We start from the raw sequence: 15,439 nt of genomic DNA on the forward strand, positions 1-15,439 counted from the left end.
ACTAGAAAGAAAAGAGAAATTTTCTTAAATAAGCATAGCATCAGTGAGCTATGGAAAGACTTCACAGGACTTAATAATGTTTGTAATTGGAGTCCCTGAAGGAGAGGAAATGTAGGAGCAGAAAAAATGTATCCAGAATTAATAACAATAATTTTTCAAAATTTGATGAACTCTATAAGCCCACAAATCCAAGAATCTCAGCAATCCACAAATGCAGAAAAATTTAAGAAAAATATACCAATGCCCATCATAAATTGTTCAAAACCAGTGATAAGAAAACTTAAAAGCATCCAGATTTAAAACAAAACAAAACAATATGTCGCATGACACTTTCTGATTTCAAACTATATTACAAAGCTATAGTCATCAAAACAGTATGGTACTGGCATAAAAACAGACACATAGATTGGTGGAACACAACAGAGTCTAGAAATAAACCTATGCATACATGGTCAATTAATTTACAACAAAGGAGCAAATAATATACAGGAAAGGACAGCTTCTTCAATAAGTGGTGCTGGGAAAACTGCACAGAGCCAAACGCAAAAGAATGAAACTGGATCACTATCTGACACCATATACAAAGATCAACTCAAAATGGATTAAGGACTTGAATGTAAGACATGAAACTGTAAAACTCCTGGAAGAAAACATAGGGAGTAAGCTTCTTGACACTGGTCTTGGCAATGATTTTTTGGATTTGATACCCAAAGTGAAGGCAATAAAAGCAAAAGTAAATTAGTGCAACTACATCAAACTAAAAAGCTCTGCAGAGCAAAGGAAACGATAAACAAAAATGAAAAGGCGGGCTTCCCTGGTGGCACAGTGGTTGAGAGTCTGCCTGCCGATGCAGGGGACATGGGTTCATGCCTCGGTCCAGGAAGATCCCACATGCCGCAGAGCGGCTGGGCCCATGAGCCGTGGCCGCTGAGCCTGTGCATCCGGAGCCTGTGTTCTGCAACAGGAGAGGCCACAACAGTGAGAGGCCCGCGTACCACACACACACAAAAAAAGGCAACCTACTGAATGAGAGAAAATATTTGCAAATCATATATTTGATAAGGGGTTAATATCTAAAATATACAGAGATTCATAAAACTCAATAGCAAAAAGCAAACGAACAATCCAATTAAAAAACAGGCAGAGGAAATGAATAGACATTTTTTCTCAGGAAGACATACAAATAGCCAACATGTACATGAAAAGGTGCCCAACACCATTAATCAGCAGGAAAATGCAAATCAAAACCACAGTGATATTACCTCATACCTGTTAGAATAGCTATTATCAAAAAGACAAGCGATAACATGCTTTGGCAAGGATCAGAGAAAAGGGGACCCTTGTGCACTGTTGATAGGAATGTAAATTGGTTCAGCCACTATGGAAAACAGTATGGAGTTTCCTCAAAAAATTAAAAATAGAACTACCATATGATCCAACAATCCCACTTCTGTGTATATATCCAAAGGAAATGGAAACAGGGTATCAAAGAGATATTTGCACTCCCGTGTTCATTGCAGCATTATTCATAATAGCCAAGACACGGAAACAACCTAAGTTTCTATCAACAGTGAATGGATAAAGAAATAGATAGATACACACATATATACATACATACATAGGCAGATATACATATACACATACATCAATACACACACAATGGAACATTATTCAGCCATGAGAAGGAAGGAAATCCTGCCATTTGCGACAACATGGATAGAAATTGAGGGCATTATGCTAAGTGAAACAAGCCAGAGAAAGACAAATACTGTGTGGTATCACTTACATGTGTAATCTTTATAAAAAAAAGTCAAACTGATAGAAACAAAGAGTAGAAAAGTTGTTGCCAGGGCTGGGGGTGGGGGAAATAGGGAGAGGTTGGTAAAATGGTATAAATACTGAGCTATAAAAAGAATAAAGTCTGAGGATTTAATGTAAAACATGGTGATTATAGTTGATAATACTGTATTTTATAATTGAAATTTTCTGAAAGTAGAATTTAATGTTCTCACAAAAAAAATGATAATATGTGAGGTAGTGAATGTGTTAATTAACCAGATGGTGGGAATCCCTTCACAATGTATATGTATATCAAATCATCACAATGTACACTGTAAATACCTTACAATTTATTTATCAACTATACCTCAATAAAGCTGAGAAAACTAATATGTAACATATAGGGAACAAAAATAACTTGCCAGAAACAGTGCAGAGTAGAAGACATCAGACAACATCTTTAAAATGCTGAAAGAAAATAAACATCAGCCTAGAATTTGATACCTAGCAAAAATATCTTTCAAAAACAAAGATGAAACAGACTTTATGCAGATGCTCAAAAGCTAAAAACAAAATTACTACCAGCAGACCCACACCATAAGAAATAGTAAAAGAAATCCCTCAGGCAGAAGCAAAAAGAAATAAGATAAAAATATGGATCTGCACAAAGGAGGAACGAGCACTGCAAATGGTAACTACATAGGTAAATACATAAGACTTTTCTTTTATTATATAAATTACTGTAAAGGAAATGACTCTTTAAACAAAGGCAATAACTAGTTAATGTGGGTTTTATAACACATGCAAAAGTAAAACTTATGACAAAAATACCACAAAGTTTAGGAGGAAAGAGATGGAAATATACTATTGAAAAGTTCTTATACTATACGTGAAGTGGTATAATATCACTAGAAGGTAGAATGTGATAAGTCAAAGATGTATATTATAAATGCTAGAGCAACTTCTAAAATAATAAAAACTATAATTAATAATCTATCATGAGATAAAATGGAATCACAAAACATATTCAATTTATCCAAAAGAAGTTAGAAAGAGAGGGAAAAAGGGAACAAAGAAAAATGGGACAAATAGGGGGAAAAAAAGGAAGATGATAAATTTAAACATAACTATATCAGTAATCATGTTATGTGTAAATGGTCTAATTGCCCTAATTAAAAGGCAAAAATTGCCAGATTGGTTAAAAAAAATTGTGAGGCCCAATTATATGCTGCCTATAAGAAACTCATTTCAAGCATAAAGAGCAGAGGTCGCCTTCCCTGGTCTTCTTGCCAGAAGGAAAAGGTTTTCTCTGAGTTTTACTCTTCATATTACAGTTCTATAATTGGGGCCACCCTTGGGTTAAAGCTGGGATACAAAGGGGGAAGCAAAACCAGGAAATTCAATCTCATATTGATTGCTCTGCAAGATCTGACTTCCCTCCCAAATCTGAATATTATTTTTTTATTTTTCAGAGTCTTTAAGTAGTTTTTAAAATTTCTATTCAGAGTTATTAGTTTGTAACCTGTGGAAAACATAGGCTATAGTGGACTTAATCCATCTTGACCAATGCTGGAAGTTATGAATATCTTTTCAAGGCAGGCGAAGTTTATGAACATACTTTCAATAATGGCAGAGAACAATAAACTGATAAACTCATGAAAAAATACTGACATTCATTTATAATCATGGAAATGGCAGTTAATGTGATAAAATTTGTACACAGCAGTTTGGCAAATTTTTTTTATCATATGATAACATCAAGAGTGGAAGAAGATATAAGGAAACAGGAACTCTTATATTTTAGGTGGAATTGTAAATTGGTATAACCAATTTCTAACCAAAGACAAAATAGAGATTAAAAGAGCTAAGAGAATATTACATGCAAAATCCATAGGCACAAATTTGAAAATCTACAGAAAACAGATAATTTTCTAACAAAATAAAAATTGTCAACATTAACCTGAGAAGAAACAAAGTCTAAATAGACCAATTATAAAAGTGGTTGAAAAATGACAAAAAATCTACCATTGAAAATGGCACTAAATCCAAATGGGTTTAGAACTGAGCTTCATCTAAGCTATAAGACAAATTATTATAATTCTATTTAAATTATTCCAAGCCACATAAAAATATAGAAAACTCTCCAACTCATTTTACTAGCAAATATTTTAACAACCAAATTGGTTACAGACAGTACAAAACAAAGATGATTGAGATCACCCATTTATTTAGAAAGAAAAATTCTAAACAAAATATTAGCAAATAAAATGCAGCCATGTACAGTAAAACCATATGACCAATTGGTATTTATTTTAGAGATTCAAGGATGGTACAATAGGAAAAGATTGAGCAACATAATCCATTACATAAAGGCATCAAAGGAGAAAAACTGTGTCATCATTGAGCTTCTCTCAACATCTGTCAAGATGTTCAAGACTAATAATAATTAAGAAGCATAGCTGAGAGAGAGAGAGCACCTAATTATCTTCTAAGTTGAATTCTGATCGTGTATGATCAGCACTTAGTTTGTCCTTCTTGATTACATAAACCGATACATTTCTCTTTTATTTAAATTTCTCTTAATTACATAAACGAATACTTCAGCTAGTTTGATTTGGAATGCTGTCACTTGAAATTGTGAGTACATATTAATAAAGCATCAACAGAAAGAACACTAAAAGAAAAGATTATTCAATAAGATAGTCATATACAAAGTAAATATATTAAAATCAATAGAGAATCTTCACACATTGCTGGTGGGAACGTAAAATAGTGTAGCCACTCTGGAAAACAGTTGGGCAATTTCTCAAAAAGTTAAACATAATCAATAACAAAAAAGCAAACAAACCAATCCAAAAATGGGCAGAAGACCTAAATAGACACTTCTCCAAAGAAGATATACAGATTGCCAACAAACACATGAAAGAATGCTCAACATCATTAATCATTAGAGAAATGCAAATCAAAATTACAATGAGATATCATCTCACACAGGTCAGAATGGCCATCATCAAAAAATCTAGAAACAATAAATGCTGGAGAGGGTGTGGAGAAAAGGGAACACTCTTGCACTGCTGGTGGGAATGTGAATTGGTACAGCCACTATGGTGAACAGTATGGAGGTTCCTTAATAAACTACAAATAGAACTACCATATGACCCAGCAATCCCACTACTGGGCATATACCCTGAGAAAACCATAATTCAAAAAGAGTCATGTACCAAAATGTTCATTGCAGCTCTATTTACAATAGCCAGGAGATGGAAGCAACCTAAGTGTCCATCATCAGATGAATGGATAAAGAAGATGTGGCACATATATACAATGGAATATTATTCAGCCACAAAATGAAACGAACTTGAGTTATTTGTAGTGAGGTGGATGGACCTAGAGTCTGTCATACAGAGTGAAGTAAGTCAGAAAGAGAAAGACAAATACCGTATGCTAACACATATATATGGAATCTAAGAAAAAAAAAGTGTCATGAAGAACCTAGGGGTAAGACAGGAATAAAGACACAGACCTACTAGAGAATGGAATTGAGGATATGGGGAGGGGGAAGGGTAAGTTGTGACAAAGTGAGAGAGTGGCATGGACATATATACACTACCAAACGTAAAATAGATAGCTAGTGGGAAGCAGCCGCATAGAACAGGGAGATCAGCTCAGTGCTTCAGGACCACCTAGAGGGGTGGGATAGTGAGGGTGGGAGGGAGTGAGACAAGAGGGAAGAGATATGGGGACATATGTATATGTATAACTGATTCACTTTATTATAAAGCAGAAACTAACACACCATTGTAAAGCAATTATACTCCAATAAAGATGTAAAAATAGTTAAACATAAGATTACCATACAACCCAATCACTCCATTCCTACATATTTATCCAAGAGAAATAAAAAACACATGTCCCTGGAAGCAACCTAAGTGTCCATCAACAGATGAATGGATAAAGAAGATCTGGCACATATATACAATGGAATATTACTCAGCCATAAAAAGAAACGAAATTGAGTTATTTGTAGTGAGGTGGATGGACATAGAGTCTGTCATACAGAGTGAAGTGAGTCAGAAAGAGAAAAACAAATACCGTATGCTAACACATATATATGGAGTCTAAAAAAAAAAAAGGTCATGAAGAACATAGGGGCAAGATGGGAATAAAGACACAGACCTACTAGAGAATGGATTTAAGAATACAGGGTGGGGGAAGGGTAAGCTGGGATAAAGTGAGAGAGTGGCATGGACATATATACACTATCAAACGTAAAATAGATAGCTAGTGGGAAGCAACCGCATAGCAAAGGGAGTTCAGCTCAGTGCTTCGTGACCACCTAGAGGGGTGGGTTAGTGAGGGTGGGAGGGAGGGAGACACAAGAGGGAAGAGATATAGGGACATATGTATATGTATAACTGATTCACTTTGTTATAAAGCAGAAACTAACACACCATTGTAAAGCAATTATACTCCAATAAAGATGTTAAAAAATAAATAATAAATTAAGTAATTAATTTTTAAAAAACCACATGTCCCCACAAAGACTTCATGCAAATGTTCACAGTAGCATTATTTATAAATAGTCCATAACTGAAAACAACCTAAATGTCCATCATTGGTGAAAAGATAGACAAAATGTGATATAAACATGCAGTGGAATACTATTTGGCAGTAATAACAAACAAACCGCTAACATAGGCTACATCACAGGTAAATCTCAAAAAACATTGCGCTAAATGAAAGACAGATACTTGAGACTACATATTGTATGATTTACTGATATGAATTGTTTAGAAAATTTATAGAGACAGAAAGTAGATTAGTGTTCACCTGAGGCTGGGGATGAGAACTGGGATTAACTGTAAACAGACACAAACGATCTCACTAGAGGAAGGAAAATATTCTAAAAATAATTTATGGCGATTTTTGCACCATTCAGCAACATTACTAAAAATCATCAAAATGCATGCTTGAAATGGGTGAATTCTACCATACTGTAAAATTTATCTTAGTAAAGCTACTAAAACATTTAAAATAAAGCTAATAGATTTCTGATATACAAAAATAATCAAGTAAAATATATGACAGAAGAAAACATTCCATTCAAATCATAGAAAATCATAAATTATCTAGGAATGCTGTAACAAGAAATGTTTGGAACTTGTTGGAAACTATAAAATTCTACTAAGAACATTAAATCTTGAATAAATGGAAAGAGATATCTTGTTTTTTAAAAGTAAATTTCACCATAATAAATTTCTCCTAACTTAAACTATAATTTCAGTGTATTCACAATGAAAATCCCAGAATTATTCTTTTAGAAGGAACTTGAAAAAATGATTCTTAAATTTACCTAAAATTATAAACATGTGAGACTAGCCAGGAAAATTCTTCAAAGAACAAGAAATGGAAACATGTCATAAAATACATTATTATCATAAGGCTATCATCCTTAAACAGTAGAATAGAATTTAGAGTTATATCAATGGAATGGAATAAAAGTTAGTAAATCAGCAAATAAATATGCACATTTAATATATTATAAATCAAAGTTCAAAGCAAAGGGGAAAACAGAATATTCAATACATGGTGTTTGGACTGGGGTCAAGACATTTGGAAAAACACAAAGTGTGATTCTGACCTCACTTCATATGCCAAAATAAAATCCAGATGGATGCTATTTCTATAATTGCTGAGTAGAGAAGACTTTTCTAAGCATTTCACAAAGATCATTGTCTATAGCGAATAGGTTGATACATTGGATTGCATTTTAGCTAACAGTATTTGACAGCTCACCCTGTACGAGGCACTTTTCTAAGCTTTTAAAAACTAGTAACGTGGACTTCCCTGGTGGTGCAGTGGTTAAGAATCCACCTGCCAATGCAGAGGACACAGGTTCGAGCCCTGGTCCAGGCAGGTCCCACATGCCGCAGAGCAACTAAGCCCGTGCGCCACAATTACTGAGCCTGTGCTCTACAGCCCGTGAGCCACAACTACTGAGCCTGTGTGCCACAACTACTGAAGCCCACGCACCTAGAGCCCGTGCTCTGCAACAACAGAAGCTACCACAATGAGAAGCCCGCGCACCGCAACAAAGAGTAGCCCCTGCTCACTGCAACTAGAGAAAGCATGCGTGCACAACACAGCCAAAAATAAATAAATAAATATTTTAAATAATAATAAATAAAATAAAAACTAGTAACGTATTTAATCCACACAACAACCCTATGATGTAGGTACTAGTAGTAGCCCTACAAATAATCCTATTTTGTGCACGTCCTCATAGTCTCTCAGCCTCACATCTCCTGCACTCTCAGCCATTTGCTCTGGCCAACACCCTGGCCAAAGGACTTCTTGTAGGCCCTTGTGGTCTTGATGCCTGAGGCTGGCCAACCACTTACCTGGAGTCCATGGCTCCTCCCACAACCTCCAGGTTCAGAGGAAATGCCACTCCACAGGGTAAGGGATCTGGTTGCCCACAGTTGCCAAAAAGCCTGATGATGCAACAGAGAAGGAGGGAAACGTAATTCCCAGTGGGACAAATGTTGACCACCCAGGAAAAAACAGGAAGCTGGAGGATAGAATCCGTCCCCTTCCTCTTACCCACAGACTGTTCTGAGACTCAGGTTGTCATTCAGCCTATCTGGAGACATCTTGCATGGCTGACAGATTCACCAGCTAAGCCACTGCTTACGTCCTTGTAGCTCATCAAGAGACAGTGGCCAGGGTAGTGAGACATTACTTTGCGTTGCTTCCCACACTGCCTGGCCTCACTTTCCTTTGCACTCATTCTTGCTATTCTGGGATTACACCTCCTTTATAAAGCGTTAGCACTTAATCCTTGTCCCAGTCTCTGTTTATCAGAGAATCTAGAGTAGGACATCCATCTTTTTCTCATGAGAAAACTCAGAGAGAAGTAAAATTACTTGCCAAAGATCGGCCAGCTGGTTATTCACAAAGCTTGCCTTTAAACCCAAGGAAATTCATTAATCTTATGGAATATAACTCTAAAAAAGAAAAAAAAAAAAACACCAAGACCAAAAACAACAGTGAACACCATCCTTACTGTTGAACTATGGAACACTATTTTGGGGACTGGGAACAAGACAAGACTGCCTTATTCTACTTATTACCACCTCTGTTCAGTATTACACTGGAAATCCTAGCTATTCATTATGGCAAGCAAAAGAACAAAAGAAACAGCATTGATATTACTCACAGATGTTATGATTGTATATGTAGAACAAATTTTTTATCTATAGGTAAATTATTAGAATTAATAAACTTGAATTAATAAAATATTTTTGAATACAAGGTCAATATACAAACCTCAATTATATTTTTATATATCAGCAACAAAACACAAATACCGCTTTCAATAGCATAAAAAGTACCCAGGAATAAGTCTTACAAAAAATGTGCAAGGGATTCTCAAAACCATAGAACATTATCAAGAGAAATTAATAAGGACTACTCCAAAATGGAGACACATATCATACCAATGAATTATAAGACTCAATATTATAATGATGTCATTTCTTCTCAAATTTATTCATAGATTCAATGTGATCTTAAATTTTTAGCAATTTTTTGTTTTGGAGGTATTTTGCGTGTGTGTGTAATAAATGGGTGCAAAGGATCAAGAATAATAAAAATGCCCTTGAAGAAAAACAAATGAAAAGGGACTTGTTCTAACAGAGGCTAAGCTACAGGAAATTCAATACAGTATTGACACAAAGGTTGAAAAATGATGGAAAAGAATAGAACCCTGACTCGAACTTATGCATAAGGAAATAGGCCATAATAAATAATACACTCTTGGACACTTACTTCATACTATACCTAAAATGAATCCTAGGTAAAGACGAAATGAGAAAGGTAAAACTATATCACTTTCAGAAAATAATATATCTTCATTATTTCACAGTAGGAAAGGCTTTCTTAAGATGCAAAAAGGAAAAAAACACAGAGAAAAAAGTAGATATTCTAAAACATGACACAAATGAACCTATCTATGAAAAAGAAACAGAGTCACAGACGTAGAGAACACACTTGTGGATGCCAAGGGGGAGGGGGGTGGGGGAGGGAATTATTGGGAGTTTGGGATTAGCAGATGCAAACTATTATACACAGATGGATAAACAACAAGTCCTACTATATAGCATAGGTAACTATATTCAATATCCTGAGATAAACCATAATGGAAAAGAATATAAAAAAGAATGTATATATATGTATAACTGAGTCACTTTGCTGTATAGCAGAAATGAAAACAACATTGTAAATCAACTATACTTCAATAAAAAATTTTTTAAAAAAAAGAAAAGAGACCTCCAGAGGGCTTCCCCAGTGTTTTACTCCTGACCTTGATTGGTGGTTACATGGGTGTTTTTTTCTATTTGTTAAAATGTACAGTTGCACAACTCTGTGACTATACTAAACACCATTTAAGTGTATACATTAAAGGGGTAAATTTTATAGTTGTAAATTATACATTAAGCCGGGTTTTTTAAAGATATGTGTTTATTAAAGTGAAAAGCTAGGCAGGGAGACCTTCAAGATGGCGGAGGAGACGTGGAGATCGCCTTCCTCCCCACAAATACATTCGAAATACATCTACATGTGGAACAACTCCTACAGAACACCTACTGAATGCTGGCAGAAGACCTCAGACTTCCCAAAAGGCAAGAAACTCCCCATGTACCTGAGTAGGGCAAAAGAAAAAAAGAAAAAACAGAGACAAAAGGATAGGGACGGGACCTGCACCTCTGGGGAGGACACGTGAAGGAGGAAAGGTTTCCAGACACTAGGAAGCCCCTTCACTGGCGGAGACGGGGGTGGCAGACGGGAACCTTCGGAGCCACGGAGGAGAGCGCAGCAACAGGGGTGCAGAGGGCAAAGCGGAGAGATTCCCGCACAGAGATCACTGCCGACCAGCACTCACCAGCCCGAGAGGCTTGTCTGCTCACCCGCCGGGGCGGACGGGGCTGGGAACTGAAGCTCGGGCTTTGATCAGATCCCAGGGAGAGGACTGGGGCTGGCTGCGTGAACACAGCCTGAAGGGGGCTAGTGCGCCACAGCTAGCCGGGAGGGAGACTGGGAAAATGTCTGGACCCGCCTAAGAGGCAAAAGACAATTGCGCACGAGGAGTGCACAAGGAGAAGGGATTCAGAGCGCTGCTTAAAGGAGCTCCAGAGACGGGCGCGAGGCGCAGCCATCAGCGCGGACCCCAGAGACAGGCGTGAAACGCTAAGGCTGCTGCTGCTGCCACCAAGAAGCCTGTGAGCAAGTACAGGTCACTATCCACACTGCCCCTCCGGGGAGCCTGTGCAGCCCGCCACTGCCAGGGTCCCATGATCCAGGAGAACACACAGCGTGCCTCAGGCTGGTGCAACGTCACCCTGGCCTCTGCTGCCGCAGGCTCGCGCTACATTCCGTACCCCTCCCTCCCCCTGGCCTGAGTGAGCCAGAGCCCCCGAATCAGCAGCTCCTTTAACCCCGTCCTGTCTGAGCGAAGAACAGATGCCCTCAGGCGACGTACACGCAGAGGCGGGGCCAAATCCAAAGCTGAACCCCAGGAGCTGTGCGAACAAAGAAGAGAAAGGGAAATCTCTCCCAGCAGCCTCAGGAGCAGCGGATTAAATCTCCACAATCAACTTGATGTAGCCTGCATCTGTGGAATACCTGAATAGACAACGAATCATCCCAAAATTGAGGCAGTGGGCTTTGGGAACAACAATATATATATTTTTTTCCTTTTTCTCTTTTTGTGAGTGTGTATGTGTATGCTTCTTTGTGTGATTTTTGTCTGTATAGCTTAGCTTTTACCATTTGTCCTAGGGTTCTGTCTGTCTGGTTTTTTTGTGAGGAGGGGTTGGGGGTTTTTTTAGTATAGTTTTTAGCACTTGTTATCATTGGTGGATATCTTTTTTGATTTGGTGGCTCTCTTCTTTCTTTTTTTTATTTTTAATAATTTTTTATTTTAATAACTTTAATTTAATTTTATTATTATTTTTTCTTTCTTTCTTTCTTTCTTTTCTTCTCCCTTTTCTTCTGAGCTGTGTGGCTGACAGGGTCTTGGTGCTTGGGCCAGGTGTCAGGCCTGTGCCTCTGAGGTAGGACAGCCAAGTTCAGGACATTGGTCCACCAGAGACCCCCCAGCTCCATGTACTATTAAACAGCAAACGCTCTCCCAGAGATATCTCCATCTCAACTCTAAGACCCAGCTCTACTCAAGAACCAGCAAGTTACAGTTCTGGACACCATATGCCAAACAACTAGTAAGACAGGAACACAACCCCACCCATTAGCAGAGAGGCTGCCTAAAATCATAAGGTCACAGACACCCCAAAACACACCACCGGACATGATCCTGCCCATCAGAAAGACAAGATCCAGCCTCATCCTCCAGAACACAGGCACCCATCCCCTCCACCAGGAAGCCTACACAACCCACTGAACCAACCTAGCCACTGGGGGCAGACAACAAAAACAACAGGAACTACGAACCTGCAGCCTGAAAAAAGGAAACCCCAAACACAGTAAGTTAAGCAAAATGAGAAGACAGAGAAACACACAGCAGGTGAAGGAGCAAGGTAAAAACCCACCAGACCAAACAAATGAAGAGGAAATAGGCAGTCTACCTGAAAAAGAATTCAGAGTAATGATAGTAAAGATGATCCAAAATCTTGGAAATAGAATGGAGAAAATACAAGAAACGTATAACAAGGACCTAGAAGAACTAAAGAGCAAACAAACAATGATGAAAAACACAATAAATGAAATTCAAAATTCTCTAGAAGGAATCAACAGCAGAATAACTGAGGCAGAAGAACGGATAATTGACCTGGAAGATAAAATAGTGGAAATAACTACTGCAGAGCAGAATAAAGAAAAAAGAATGAAAAGAATTGAGGACAGTCTCAGAGACCCCTGGGACAACATTAAACTCACCAATATTCGAATTATAGGGGTCCCAGAAGAAGAAGAGAGAAAGAAAGGGACTGAGAAAACATTTGAAGAGATTAGAGTTGAAAACTTCCCTAATATGGGAAAGGAGATAGTTAAGCAAGTCCAGGAAGTACAGAGAATCCCATACAGGATAAATCCAAGGAGAAACTCACCAAGACACATATTAATCAAACTATCAAAAATTAAATACAAAGAAAGCATATTAAAAGCAGCAAGGGAAAAACAACAAATAACATACAAGGGAATCCCCATAAGGTTAACAGCTTATCTTTCAGCAGAAACTCTGCAAGCCAGAAGGGAGTAGCAGGACGTATTTAAAGTGATGAAAGGGAAAAACCTACAACAAAGATTACTCTACCTAGCAAGGATCTCATTCAGATTGAACAGAGAAATTAAAACCTTTACAGACAAGCAAAAGCTAAGAGAATTCAGCACCACCAAACCAGCTTTACAACAAATGCTAAAGGAACTTCTCTAAGTGGGAAACACAAGAGAAGAAAAAGACTTACAAACACCCAAAACAGTTAAGAAAATGATAATAGGAACATACATATCGAAAATTACCTTAAATGTAAGTGGATTAAAGGCTCCAACCAAAATACACAGGCTTCCTGAATGGATTAAAAACAAGACCTATACATATGCTGTCTACAAGAGACCCACTTCAGAACTAGGGACACATACAGGCTGAAAGTGAGGGGATGGAAAAAGATATTCCATGCAGATGGAAATCAGAAGAAAGCTGGAGTAGCAATTATCATATCAGACAAAATAGAATTTAAAATAAAGACTATTACAAGAGACAAAGAAGAACACTACATAATAATCAAGGGATCAATCCAAGAAGAAGACATAACAATTGTAAATATTTATGTACCTAACATAGGAGCACGTCAATACATAAGGCAAATGCTAACAGCCATAAAAGGGGAAATCGACAGTAACACAATCATGGTAGGGAACTTTAACACCCCACTTTCACCAATGGATAGGTCATCCAAAAGGAAAATAAATAAGGAAACACAGCGTTAAATGACACATTAAACAAGATGGATTTTATTGATATTTATAGGACATTCCATCCAAAAACAACAAAATACACTTTCTTCTCAAGTGCTCATGGAACATTCTCCAGGATAGATCATATCTTGGGTCACAAATCAAGCCTTGGTAAATTTAAGAAAATTGAAATCATATCAAGTATCTTTTCTGACCACAACGCTGTGAGACTAGATATCAATTACAGGAAAAAATCTGTAAAAAATAAAAATTCAAGGAGGCTAAACAATACACTACTTAATAACCAAGAGATCACTGAAGAAATCAGAGGAAATCAAGAAATACCTAGAAACAAATGACAATGAAAACACAACAACCCAAAACCTATGGGATGCAGCAAAATCAGTTCTAAGTGGGAAGTTTATAGCAATACAATCCTACCTCAAGAAACAAGAAACATCTCAAATAAACAACCTAACTTGACACCTAAAGCAATTAGAGAAAGAAGAACATAAAAGCCCCAAAGTTAGTAGAAGGAAAGAAATCATAAAGATCAGCTCAGAAATAAATGAAAAAAATGAGGGAAACAATAGCAAAGATCAATAAAACTAAAAGCTGGTTCTTTGAGAAGATAAATGAAATCGATAAACCATTAGCCAGACTCATCAAGAAAAAAAGGGAGAAGACTCAAATCAATAGAATTAGAAATGAAAAAGAAGTAACAACTGACACTGCAGAAATACAAAGAATCATGAGAGATTACCACAAGCAAATATATGTCCAATAAATTGGACAACCTGGAAGAAATGGATACATCCTTAGAAAAGCATAACCTTCTGAAACTGAACCAGGAAGAAATAGAAAATATAAACAGACCAAACACAAGCACTGAAATTGAAACTGTGATTTAAAATTTTCCAACAAACAAAAGCCCAGGACCAGATGGCTTCACAGGCAAATTCTATCAAACATTTAGAGAAGAGTTAATACCTATCCTTCTCAAACTCTTCCAATATATAGCAGAAGGAGGAACACTCCGAAACTCACTCTACAAGGCCACCATCACCCTGATACCAAAACCAGAAAAAGATGTCACAAAGAAAGAAAACTACAGGCCAATATCACTGATGAACATAGATGCAAAAATCCTCAACAAAATACTAGCAAACAGAATCCAACAGCACATTAAAAGGATCATGCACCATGATCAAGTGGGGTTTATCCCAGGAATGCAAGGATTCTTCAACATACACAAATCAATCCCTGTGATACACCATATTAACAAATTGAAGGAGAAAAACCATATGATCATCTCAATAGATGCAGACAAAGCTTTTGACAAAATTCAACACCCATTTATGATAAAAACCCTCCAGAAAGTAGGCATAGAGTGAACTTACCTCAACATAATAAAGGCCGTATATGACAGACCCACAGCCAACATCATTCTCAATGGTGAAAAACTGAAACCATTTCCACTAAGATAAGGAACAAGACAAGGTTGCCCACTCTCACCACTATTATTCAACATAGTTTTGGAAGTTTTAGCCACAGCAATCAGAGAAGAAAAAGAAATAAAAGGAATCCAAATTGGAAAAGAAGTAAAGCTGTCACTTTTTGCAGATGACATGATACTATTCATAGAGAATCCTAAAGACACTACCAGAAAACTACTAGAGCTAATCAATGA

This window comes from Phocoena phocoena, chromosome 8 (assembly GCF_963924675.1).
Source record: "Phocoena phocoena chromosome 8, mPhoPho1.1, whole genome shotgun sequence".
In the NCBI taxonomy this organism is placed as follows: Eukaryota; Metazoa; Chordata; class Mammalia; order Artiodactyla; family Phocoenidae; genus Phocoena; species Phocoena phocoena.